This window comes from Petaurus breviceps, unplaced genomic scaffold (genome assembly GCF_028583685.1).
Source record: "Petaurus breviceps papuanus isolate PSGF00001 unplaced genomic scaffold, PetGlider_PUasm1.0 188, whole genome shotgun sequence".
Classification (NCBI taxonomy): domain Eukaryota; kingdom Metazoa; phylum Chordata; class Mammalia; order Diprotodontia; family Petauridae; genus Petaurus; species Petaurus breviceps.
In genome coordinates this window covers 11,035,179-11,049,258 of record NW_027185804.1, presented here as the reverse complement: position 1 = coordinate 11,049,258, position 14,080 = coordinate 11,035,179, and positions in this window count along the sequence as shown.

Below are 14,080 nucleotides of genomic sequence, written 5' to 3'. Positions count from 1 at the left end.
CAATTGGCAAAAATTCAATAATCCCAGTTCATGATAAGCCAATGATGGAAGATTTCATTTCTGAATCTGAGGATTCCTATTTGAGTTAAGCCTCTAGGAGGGTTCTGTTCTTGGAAGGAGGAAAGAGATTCATTCATTTTTCTCTCCCGTCCCTGCCTTTTACAGAAAGTCATCAGAAAGAAGCAACAAGAGGAGATTCTGCATCCAATTGTGAGTACAAGAGGATGCATTAAGGACAAGACAGATACAAGTGGATTTCAGGAGGGTGGCCATCCCAAGGAGGAATCAGTTTCAATGAACAGGACCTTTTGCATAGGAGAAAAATACTCTCTATGGACTCTACAAGAGCTCTGAACTTCAGTGGAACTTTGTGAGAACTCTATGAAGGGAGAACAGTATTTCACATGTATTCCCTAGAAGTATGCTTCACTCACTCTAAATTTTTCATTTATTTAATTAATTTATTTTTTAAATAAATAATTTTTATTTTAAATTTAAATAATAATATTTAATATTATTATATTAATAAAAATTATATTAAATTATACAATAATTTATATTATTACATAATTATAAATAGCTATAATTACATAATAATAAATTATATTAATAAAATTAATTAACTTAAATAATATCAAATAACAATATTTAATAAAAATAATAAAGTAATATTATTTTTAAATAAATAATTTTATTTATTTAATTTATTAATATTTAAAATTTGAGTCCACTTTCTCCAGGGGCCTTATATGTGCTGGGGGAGAGTATACCCATGGTTTGGGGGCAGGGATGTTTTATACCAAGTATTCATGCTTTATTAGCTTAGTAACTGTTTTTTTCTTAAAGCTAATTGAGGCTAGTAATCAATGGGAAGCAATACTGGCCTGGGTTTGTGAGGAATTGTACCAGAAAGTCCCAGCCCTATTGGGTTACCCCTAGAACCTTCCAGGGAATAGCAGTGAGCTGCCCACTGTTAACTCACCCTGCCAATGTAAGTGAGAGTCAAGCATCCTCAGAGGAGATGCTCCACAGGACCAAGGCCTGAACTAGAGTGATGGTGGTGGGAACAGGATGGAAGTTCTTTCTGAGGAAAGAGAAGCAGCACTGGTAGGACTTAACGACCATTTGAATATGGGGGAGAAAAAAGGTCACAGGATCACAGATTTAGAGCTGGAAGTCAAATTCTCTCATTTGACAAATGGTAAAACTGAGGGCCAGAGAAATTCAGAGGTTTGCTCGAGGTCACAGTAAGTGTCTGAGGCCAGATGGGAACCCAGGTCCTTTTGGCTCCAAGGGTCATATTCAATCCATTAAACCACACTGACTTATGAAGCTTTGAGGCTGGGTAACCAGGAAAATGCTGGTACCATCGACAGAAGTAGGAAAGCTAGGGCAGTGGTTAGGTTTTGGCAGAGATAAGTTCATTTTTAGGTATGCTGACTGAGGCATATGGGTTTCATCCGAGGTTGTCTGTCCAGTTTGTTATCGTCATTCAGTCTTCAGTCTGTCCAACTCTCCAGACTCTTGTGACCCCATTTTGGGGTTTTCTTGGCAAAGACACTTGAGGGGTTTGCCATTTCCTTCTCCAGCTCACTTTACAGATGAGGAAACTGAGGCAAACAGGGTTAAGTGACTTGTTTAGGGTCACACTTAGTAAGCATCTGAGGCCTGATTTGAACTCAGGAAGATGAGATTTCCTGATTCTAAGCCTGGTCCTCCATGCACTCTGGCACCACTTAGCTGCCCTATCTGTCCAGTATGAAAATTCAAGAATGCTCCAGATAGATCCAGCACTTCAAACTAGCTTGATATTTATTAAATTATTTATAGGACTAACTATGTATGTTCAGTCACAGTTGAGTCTTTTCTTATTGATCCAGTAGTTTCAGTGGTTTTCTTAAGAACAAGAGCAGGCCAAATTTGTATGGATTAATTATTCATAGTAAGGCATCCTGGAATAGATTGAGAGTCAGCCTCAGAGTCGAGGACCTCAATTCAAGTCCTGTTTTTGATAAACACTGGCTTTGTAACCCTGCGTAAGTCACTTACCTTTCAATGCCCCCCTCAGTCAACTTTCCAAGACTGTAATTTGTCGATCAGCATTAGTGGAGGGAGTTTCCTCACCAAGAGTTCCTAAACCAGTGAAATTACAGGTCTGAACCCCTATCTCCACCCCCATCCCCACCACACAAATAATGTCAATTCCTTATGGCATCATAAACTTATAATTAGGGTGTTATGAGTAATTATGGAAAAGAATTACTAAGCACTGATCAGCTTCTCAGAAGGTAAAGCCCCTTTGAAAGATAAATATTGAAAGTATTCCCTTTCAAATCTGGAGCTATTAGAGATTTCCTGCAGTTTCTCTCATCCTAAGATCTATTCTGTTAAGACCAAATTAGAGGTGTGAAAGTCAGAGGGCCCCTGGTTTTCATTCACACTTGCAAATAAAGAAACTCAGGAATGACTCATTTGAACAAAACAAAGCAAAACAGAGTATCATTTGTGAAAAGACTCCTAAAACCTCCATTTATACTTTATTTTTTTAAAGGAAGGTAGAAGCGAACTACTCTATATCTCTGAGTCATAGTTTTTCCATATAGAAAATAAAGGGGTTGAACTAGAATGTTATCTAAGGTCTTTCACAACCCTTAAACCTACAAGCTATGAATTTGACTCCGAGGAAAGCACTGGATTTTTAAAAGATTCTGTTTGACTATGAATTTTGAGATCAAGACCACAAGAGGGCAGTACAGAACTTAACTCTAAATTAAGAGCCGATTAAGGACTGTTTTAGTGACTTTCACTAAATGGTAGTATTAATCTTTAACGAACCGGGTGGATTGTTTAAAAACCAGATGAATTTTGTAAAAATAAATTCATAAAATAGTTTTCCACAGAATAAATGTCACAATTTGTCAAGATACTAGTTTGTCCAGTTGACAAACTCAAAGATATTATTAAGCAAACATTTATAGAATAAGGATAATAATTTCTACTTCCATAGCAGCTGAGACAATATATTTCAGTAACTATATTTGGAAAGTTTTATTTAGATGACTATAGACTCTTTCTTGACTATAGACATTTTCTTGTTAATAATCTCAAACTTCAGCAGCTCCAAGGTCTATCTTTAATTCTTTAAGTACTGACTACGGTCTAGATATTAGGCAATCATCCCTTCATAATATCAACTAAAGTTGATTTTAGGGCAAAGCACAAGCCATTGATGAAATAGTTAATGATTTATATATTAAAGTAAGTTTATAACAGTGTATTGACAGTTACTCCTACATTCATCAGTAACTAAGTAAGTCAGTTTTTAAGTTTCTTGTTATATTCTGAATCTCAAAATATTCATGAGACCAAGACAGAGATATAGACTGAGTGAAAATACATATAGATACTTCCTCACAACAAAAGGCAACTGGTACCACCTCCTACAGGCATTGTTGTTTAATCCTTCGTTCTCAAAGAGGACCAATGACATCACAAAGTTGATGTCTTGACTTGCTCATGAATTAGATTTAAGTGAGGCAGAGTTAGAAAAAGCTGTCAGCCTCATTCTCTCCCCCAAAGTCATCAAAGTCTGGTGGCAAAACTTAAGTCAAGACGACTTTTGAATCACTGCATTTCTAAATTAAAGTAAGAGATGGTTCCTGATCATGCCAATTTTTAAGCCCCTATGCCCTGAAATTACTGTGTATTTACTTTGCTTATATGTCATGTGACAGTAATAGCTAGCATCTTCAGAGCTTTAAGATTTGAAAAGCACTTTACATATGGTATTTCATTTGATCTTCTCAACAACCCACTTAGAAGCCATTATCATACCCATTTTATAGATGAAAAAACTGAGTAAGGTTAAGTAAATTGCCAGGGTCACACAGTAAATGTCTGAGACAAGATTCAAATACAGGTCTTCCTGACTCCAAGTCCAATGTTCTACATAAATATTGTTTATATATAGAACATATATATGTGTACACACATACATACATATATACATACATACAGAACATGTGCATATGTTCTATGTATATATTGTTTCTATGTACATATAAGTTTCTTGAGGGTCAGGGACTCACATTTATTTCTTTGTATCCTCAGTGCCTAGCATAGGATCTCCTATAATTCTAGATCCTAGATCCTGCTGAGTTGAAATGAACTGTTAAACTAGTATTACCTTGAAGGGGAGATATTGGTAGAGTGCTACTGAGTCTTGACCCATTCTGTGGAAATTTTTATCAGTGACATTAAAGAATACTGATGGCATGCCTATCAAGTCTATCAATGACATGGAGCTTTGAAGAGGAGCTAATATATATATATATATATATGTAATATGTAAATAGTATATATATAAATAAAAGAACGTGGACCTAAAAAAATCTCCATAGACTGGAATAGCGGACTGAAGCTAATGAGCTGAAATTTAATAGGAATAAAAATAAAATTAGGCAGCTGGGTAGCAAAATGGAATGTCAGGCCTAGAGTCAAAAAGACTCATCTTCCTGAGTTCAAATCAGGCCTTAGACACATACTAGCTGTGTGACCCTGGGCAAGTCACTTCACCCTGTTTGCCTCAGTTTCCTCATCTGTAAAATGAGCTGGAGAAGGAAATGGCAAGCTGCTCCAGTATCTTTGCCAAGAAAACCCCAAATGGGGTCATGAAGAATAGGACACAACTGAAAACGATTGACAAACAACAACAACAAAAATAAGATTCTGCCTTTTGGTTAAAGAAAGAATCAGGTACTCAAGTTCTAGGTGAGGGAAACATGGTTATTGGAAAGCTGTTTAGAAAGAACATTGACATACTGGGGCATGTCTACCAAAAAGTGATCAGAATGAGATTGAGAACGATATCACATGGGGAACTGGGATATTTAATGAAAATAAAGAAGATAGTAAGAAGAAGATTTGGAGGAGATGTGCCAGTGCTCGGCAGATATCTGAAGAGTGGTCTCAACGAAGGGCAATTCTTCCTTTTGCCCCATAGGACAGAAGTATGATTACCCCAAACTTTTATCTCTGGGTTGTGAGAAATGTAGACTAAGATTATTTCAAACAAGTAGATTATTTATCGGAAATCTTGTTTAAGTTTTGCCTTCAGGAATGGTCATTTAAATAATTTAATATCTATTTAAGTATTGTTTTTTAAAAAAGTTAGTTGTAAAAGTCCTACTATGTTCCAAGCACTGTATTAAGTACTAGGGAATACAGAGACAAAATTGAAACCATTCCTGCCCTTAAGGAGTACTGGGGAGAGATTACATGCATACGAATAAGTGTGCATCACCCAACTGGGGAAAATGAGGCAGCAAAAGTTAACTATTTGCCCAGGCTCACACAATTAGTAAGTAACAGACCAAATTTGAACTCAGGTTCCTCTGACTCCAGGTCCAGCGCTCTGTTCACTGCGCCATCTAGTGGCCTTTTCTAGTGGAGTTTGGTTCCACTACATGTGTAAATAAATTGCTAGAATAGTGAATTTTTATTAAAGCTGGCAGGAGTCTTAATGGTGATCTAATCCAGCCTCTTTATTGTACAGATGAGGAAATTGAGACCCAAAGATAAAAAATGAATGATTAAAAATCATTTCGGAAATTTTTTTTTTAATTGGACAAGTCTACTGAGTGGAGTAGTAGAGAGATAGAGAGCTGGCCTCCGAATCTGAAAGCCCCAGGCTTGTGTCCTACCTTGATACTGTCTGATGCCTGTCTGACCCAGGACAAGCCATTTTACTCATCAGTTCCATAAAGGACTAAGATTGTAAATGGCAGAGAAGGTGCCAATTGCACTGAAACATTGCTTTCCTTATTGAACTCCCTACACTGATGAAATCAGAAGACAAGTCCTAAATAAATGAATGAATGAATATATACAGCGTTGTGGTTGGCACTGCAGACCCAAGATGAACAATGTACACATGCCTGCCCTCAGGGAGTTTACAGTACAGTAGGTGAGTGAGCTAGACTGTATATAAATAATCGTGATACAAGGCAGAAAGTTATTAAGCATATAGGAATGGTATAACATGGCGGCATCAGTTTGAAGGAGGGATAAATGACTGTTCCCATACTCCCCTATTTCTACTTATAGAACCTTCATTCTTCTAGCCACCCAAGGTTATAACCTCAGAGTATCCTTTGACTCTTTCCTCTGTCTCACCCTCCAACCAGCTGTCAAGTCCTGTCATTTGTTCCTCTAAAAGATTTCTCAAATCGGTCCCCTCCATTCCACTTGAACTGTGGACACCTTAGTTCTGGCCCTTATTTTGTCTGGCATTCAGTACCATAAGAGACTCTTCACTTCCCTCTAGGTCTTTGGTTCTCAAGTGTCTTTGATCCATTGCCAAAGTAATCTTCATCGTGCCCAGATAAAGTTCTAACCCCAATTGCTATCATAGCATAACTCTAAGGACTGGGATTTCTATCAATAATTTATTAAAGGTATACACAAGCCATTAATCAATTTGGGAAGACTGAAGTACTTGAGTCATTAGATGAAAACAGATGACCATACAGAAAATTTTTTATTGGCTGAAAGAATTAGACCCTGGGTTCTGATAGGTTAGCCTTACTTTGCTTGGAACCAGGTCTCCACATCACTTTCTAGCCATTTCCAAACCTATTAGATAGATAAATAGATAGACAGACAGACAGAAAGACAGACAGACAGACAGACAGACAGACAGACAGATAGATAGATAGATAGATAGATAAACTCCACCTATAGCTACATTTATATCTATGTTTTGATGGAGCCACTCAATAAACTGCCAACCAAATAGCATATCATCAACTGGGAAATAAGCATTCTTTATACTCTTGTTTTTTCTTGGCAATAATACTGCTTGGCAATATTATTTTTAAGTTATACATCTCATTCTCCCTCATATTGATACAACAACTGATCAATATGCCTTCTTTCTCCTCACTATAAAATCTTTATGAGAATCATCTACATATGTATCAAGTACATTCTTGATTTTTAAAAAATACATCAAATTTGGGCAAATTTTCACAAAGCATATTCTACAGATACTACATCTTCACAGTCACATAATTGGCTGAAAAGTATAAAAGATCTTTTTAAATTAGGGGAAAAAATTCATCTGGTATAGCAAAATACAGTCTTAATGGTTCACCTTTAGTAAGGTGAATTCCATGCTTATGCTAAGATCTTTGGGGGATTCCTTGATAGATACAAGATAAAGGATAATTTGGTGTGATTATGCTTTGATAACCACTATCAAGCAAAGCATAAAACAGAGAGATCTATATTGCCTAAAGGTATTTACCACTAGCATGAAGGATATCCATTGAAGACTCCAATGGAAGAGGGATTCCCAGTACACAACACAGTATTTTATAAGTTCTTCTTTGACACGAATTGAAGCAGGCTTAGCTGACTGGAGCACAGAACTCATGAGTTTAAGTGATCTGCCAATCTCAGCCTCCCAGGGAGCTAGGATTACAAGCATGTACCACCAAGGTCGGCTATTCATTGTGTCTTATGGCATGAAAATATTCTATTGAATTCAGGCACTGCAAGAGGAAAAAACCATATGTCAATAACAGTATTCTTTTGGTGATGCTCTATGCTTGAGAATGAGGCAGTATCACAGTCTCTGGAGAACAAAAGCTGAGGGTCACCCAAAGCATGATGGAGAGAAACACAATAAATATAAGTAGAATATGACATACTCCCAATAAAGAATAATTCAGAAAAGCAAACAGGATGTCATAGTTTCAGGTCCACTAATATCAGAAATCGGCCACTGAACACTGGTCTCTCAAATGATTTTGATCTACAATCAATAAAAAAAGAATTTGGCCAAAAATCCATATAAGTGAACATCAAAAAGTAACATATACTAATAGTTCAGACCATGATAAGCAGCTGGTTGGACAGTTTCTCCATTAGCCTATATATTTTGGTGCACATGGACAATAAGCTGGGCCTAGAATTTTCTGAGAAAGACTAGAATAAGGAATTGTCACTTTGGAGAGATTGCAAAGTACGTCCAAGAATCCCAAGGTGCTCCTTGATGAAAAACATTAAAAATTATTAATCTTTAAAAAAATTATTGATCAATTGCTTATAATATCATCTTCATTTCCAAATACATTCCTTCTCCTGCCCTTTTCAGCAAGAATATCCCTTGTGACAAAGGAAAAAACAATCAGCAAAACAGAAGTAAGCAACAAATGAACAGTCTGACAGTACATACAATGCTCCATACCCATTATTCCAAACCTCACTTCTGAAAAAGAAGGAGGTAGGGACATCTTCTCATCTCTTTTCAAGAGCTATGCTTGGTGATTATAATTACATATTGTTTAGTTTAGGATTTGTTGTTTTATATCATTGTAGGTATTGAATAGTCAAACATTCAAACTACTGCAGAGAGCCCAACTCTAATGGGCTAGCCATGTTGTTTGGGTGCCAAATGTAAGTCTGCCTAAAAGATTATTTTATGGAGAACTTAATTCAAGGTAAGCACTCACATGGAGGTCGGAAGAAGTGACACAAGGACATTCTCAAGGTCTCTCTGAAGAACTCTGAAATGTACTGTGCAACATGGGAGGCACTGGCACAAGATTGACCAACATGGAATGCCCACATCAAAGAAGGCACTGTGCTCTATGACCAAAGCAGAATTTCAATACCTCAAAAGAAACATGAGACATAGAAATTTAGAGACATCTCCACTCTAAATGTTTATATGGACTATTTATGCCTGAGCTTATGTTAATCTAATCAGACACAGCTGGACACACCATTCCTTGACTTTAACATAGTGATATAATTTTGGTCCTCTAAGAACAAAGGAAACCACCACTGTAGACATTGTGTATACTGCTTTCATGTTTCCACTTTCTTTGCAATCTGTCAACTCATATAAGTCTTCCTATTTTTTCTCTGAATTCTTTTTATTCACTATTTATCTCTCTGTCTCTCTCTCTATTTCTATCTATCATCTATCTATGTATCTATCTATGTATCTATGTATCTATCTATGTATCTATCTATGTATCTATCTATCTATCTATCTATCTATCTATCTATCTATCTATCTATCTATCTCTCCTCTCTCTTTCTTTTTAAAGAAATTTTTAGGGACCTGCAAATTTTCAGTTCTTCCAAGGTTGTGTGAGAGTAATGAGAGTAATGCAAGAAAATCATGAAAAAAAGAGTCAACAGCTTGCTAAAGGAGACCCAAAAAATGCAGAAGAAAATAACACCTTAAAAATAGACTAACAGAAATGATAAAAGTGGTCCAAAAAGCTAATGAGGAGAATGCCTTAAAAAGTAGAATTGGCCAAATGGAAAAGGAGATACAAAATCTCACTGAAGAAAATAATTCCTTAAAAGTTAGAATGGAGCAGAAAACCATCAGTATAATCAATCATGTCAAAAACAAAACTAGTAGAAACCATATGATTATCTCAATAGATACAGAAATGGCTTTTGACAAAATATAATACCCATTCCTATTAAAAATACTAGAAAATATAGGAATAAATGGAATTTTCCTTAAAATAATAAATAGCATCAGCAAATAGTATATGTAATGGGGATAAGCTACAAGCATTTCCAATAAGATCAGGGGTGAAACAAGGATATCCACTATCACCCCTCTTATTCAATTTGGTACTAGAACTGTTAGCAGTAGCAACAAAAGAAGAAAAAGAAATTGAAGGAATCAAATTAGACAAAAAAGAGACTAAGCTATGACTCTTTGCAGCTGATATGATGACATACTTAGAAAATCCTAGAGAATCAAGTAAAAAACTTCTTGACATAATAAATAAATTTAGCAAAGTTGCAGGATATAAAATAAACCCACATAAATCCTCAGCATTCCTATATATTTCTAACAAAATCCAACAGCAAGAGATAGAGAAAGTCCATTCAAAGTTAATGTAGACATTAAAAAATATCTTTGGCAGGAATCTACCTGCTCAAACAAACCTGGGACCTATATGAACACAATTACAAAACCCTTTTCACACAAATAAAGTCAGATCTAAATAACTGGAAAAACATCAGTTGCTCATGGCTACATCAAGCTAATATAATCTACATATTTAGTGCCATACCAATCTACCAAAAAATTATTTTGTAGAGCTAGAAAAATAGTAACAAAATTTATTTGGAAGAACAAAAGGTCCAGAATATCAAGGGAATTAATGAAAAGAAATGCTAGGGAGGGTGGCCTAGTCATACCAGATTTTAATCTATATTATAAAGCAGCAAGCATCAAAACTACTTGGTACTGGCTGAGGAATAGAGTAGTGGATCAATGGAATAGATTGGGCACATGAGACTCAGCAGTCAATGACTATACTAATCTACTGTTTGATAAACCCAAAGACCCCAGTTTTGTGGATAAGAACTCACTCTTTGACAAAAACTGCTTGGAAAACTGGAATAGAGTATGGGAAGAAACTGGGCATAGACCATTATCTAACACCGTACACCAAAATAAAGTCGAAATGGGTGCATGATCTAGGTATAAAGGCTGATACTGTAAGCAATCTGGGGGAGCAAGGAATAGTTTACCTGTAAGATTTATTGAGAAAGGAAGATTTTATGACTAAACAAGAATTAGAGAGCATTATGAAATGCAAAATGTATAATTTTGATTACATTAAATTGAAAAGTTTCTGTACAAATAAAGCCAATGTAACCAAGATTAAGAGGAAAGTGGAGGGGCGGCCAGGTAGCACAGCGAGTAAGAACACTGGCCCCAGTGTCGGGATCACCTGGGGATCGAATCTGGGCTCAGATACTTAGCACCACACCCAGAAATAACTGGTGCTATAACCTTGAGCAAGCTACTTAACCCCAATTGCTTTAAAAAAAAAAAGAGGGAAGTGGAAAATTGGGAAAGAATTTTTACAACCAGTGTCTCTGATAAAGGCCTCATTTCTAAAATATAGAGAACTGAGTCAAATCTATAAGAATACAAATCATTCCCTGATTGATAAATGGTCAAAGGATATGAACAGGCAGTTTTCGGAGGAAGAAATTGAAGATATCTATAAGCATTCAAAAAAATGCTCTAAATAACTACTGATTAGAGAAATGCAAATCAAAACAACTCTGAGTTACCACATCTCACCAGTCAGTTTGGCTGAGATGACAAAACAGGAAAATGATAAATGCTGGAGAGGATGTGGACAAATTGGAATACTAATGCATTGTTGGTGGGATTGTGAACTGATTCAACCATTCTGGAGAGGAATCTGGAACTATGCCCAAAGGGCATAAATAAGTGCATACCCTTTGACCCAGGAATGCCACTTCTAGGACTCTATCCCAAAAAGATCATACAAGTGGGAAGAGGCCCCATATGTACAAAAATATTTATAGCAAGCAACTCTTTTTTGTGGTGGCAAAGAATTAGAAATCAAGGGAATGCCCATCAATTGGGGAATGGCTAAACAAGTTATGATATATGAATTTAATGGAATACTATTATGCTATAAGAAATGAGGAGCAGACAGTCTTCATAATAACCTGGTGTAAGGGTTATGGGATTTAAAGATCTCCCATGCCCCATGGACGTGCTGACATAGCAGAGCAAGAGAAAGTGAAAAGCCGAGCTAACGGTCCTGCGGTTGGCAGTTGGTGGCGGTTCCCTTTTTTTTTTTTTTTTGAGTTAGGACTCCGGCTGAGCACTGCCAGGGGCCGGAGCTGCTGGGAGCGCTCTTCCAGGACGCTGGGTGGTTGCTGTGAGTGGGGAGAGGAGGACCTTTGCCTGAGGTAGCCTGTTCTGTTTTAAAGGCTTGAAAATGTGGGTGCTTTCTACTTTATCTACCTGTGCCAATATCATAACTACTCTGATGGCTTTCACTTTCTGGTTTTGGGACTCAGTCTTTTAAACTCTAGTTTATTTCCCCAAATGGCAAACCTGACGTATTTTGTGATGGATAATTATATCAGCATATTTGTAATCTCTATAGGCATTGTGAATATGGCATTGCTGATACACCTGGAGAGACTTATACAAACTGTTTCTAAGTGAGGAGAACAGAACCAGGAGAACTTTGCACACAATTACAGACACATTGTATGTGTAATGACTAACTTTGACAGACTGGGCTCCTCTCAGCAATGCAAAGGTTATAAGACAACTCCAAAAGACTCATGATGGAAAGGGATATCCACATCCAGAGAAAGAACTACAGAGTCTGAGTGCAGATGGAAGAAAACTGCCTGCTTGCACCATCTCTTTTTTGTTTTTTTTTTGTTTTATTTCTTTTTTCTCATTGTTCCCTCCATTGGTTATAATTCCTCTTTGCAACTTACTAACATTTAATATGAAGGTATTTATAGATCCTATATTTGATTGCATGCTGCCATGAGGGAGGAGAGGGGAGAAGAAGCAGGAGAAAATTTGAAACTCAAGGAATTGAGAAACTGAATGTTGTAAACTATGAGTAAATAAATAAATTAAAATTCAACAAAATTAGAATGGAGCAAATGGAAGTTAATGACCTTTTGAGAAATCAAGAAATTATAAAACAAACCAAAAGAACCTCTAGATCACCTCAACATTTATGTGAGATCTCAGGAAGACACCCCTTAATAGATGGGTTACTACACCCTTCAAAAACATTCTACTTTCCCCCCATCTCTCTTTTTCAATCCCTACCCTTACCCTTCACTTCTGCTTCTTTCTCTCCTTTCCCTCTGTTTCAGTCTGTCCCTGAAATTTAGAGATGAAATGGGGACATAGTTCAAGTGTTCCCAGAGGCCAACCTCAAGTGTTGTACCCAATCTTACTGTTAAATTTTCAGTGTGAGCATTAACACCTTAGAAATTGACAAACATTACAAATCAAGGCTTGATTTATTTTTTTTGCTGATTGTCTAGACTTAAGAAAGTGACAGAGAAAATGCTAAAATACATATTAAACTTAGAAGTGTGTCATGCATACATTTTTCCTCTAGAAAGGTAGTTATTTAACATTTACCAGCCCACCCCTGCTAACATAATATGTCACCACCTATCACATATTGAATGCTAACACAATAGTAGCAGGGCGGGGCATGCATCACCCCAAATGTCATTACGTATCTAGGTCTCTTTTCCCATGTAAAATACTCACACACAGAACCAAGTGTCCTGGACAATATCATCCCACAAGTCCCTTAATCAAATCCATGCTGAGGAATCATCAAGAGTTGCCTTGCCCTCTACGCAACTTCCTCCAGTTGGGAAATATGGCTACACACTTTCTTATAGGTTCTCAAACTATTGAAGACAATGCAAACCCCCTGTTTTACAAATAAACAGACCAGGGCCCAAATGGTTTGTTCAAGGAGACATGAGTTATTGGCAGAGTTGGGGTTTAAGTACAGATCTTCCAATTCCCAAACCAATGCACTTCTTACTTCCTAGCTTCATGGGACTCAGAGTTAGAAGGACCTTACGGGTCAGTAAGTCCATAGCCCTCATTTTAGAGATGAGGAAAAAAGAGGTTCAGTTTCTTTCCTTAGAAGACAGTAGTGCCAGAATTCAATTCTCAAAGAATCATAGAGTAAGAGCTAGAGGGGACCTTAGAGGCCATCCAGTTCAACCATGTAATTTTACAGATGAGGAAACCCAGAGGATCAAGGAGATTAAGTGACTTGCCCAATGTCATACTGGTAATGAGTCATGGAGGTGGAATTCGAACCCAGGTCCTTTTCCCCTAAAGCTGATTCTCATTCCATCATGTCACACTATCTTCACGCTTTACTGAAACTTCACTCTCACGATAAAATACAGAACACTCAAAGGTGGAAAAAACAAAGTGCATTTAGCACTAATTTGCCTAAGTAACAATCATAATAAAAATTCATTTTTTCTCCAATTCTTTTAAAACAGTCTCATTCAGAGCTTTTCATCTGGAGCTCTGCAACAAGTGTATCTTGCACATATTATACATTATTTCATTTATTTCTTCATTTCAGTCTTAATGACCATTCGTAGGAATGACCCTCCGTTCCAAACAATAAGTAATTTAAAAATGAGAGAGAGAGAGAGAGAGAGAGAGAGAGAGAGAGAGAGAGAGAGA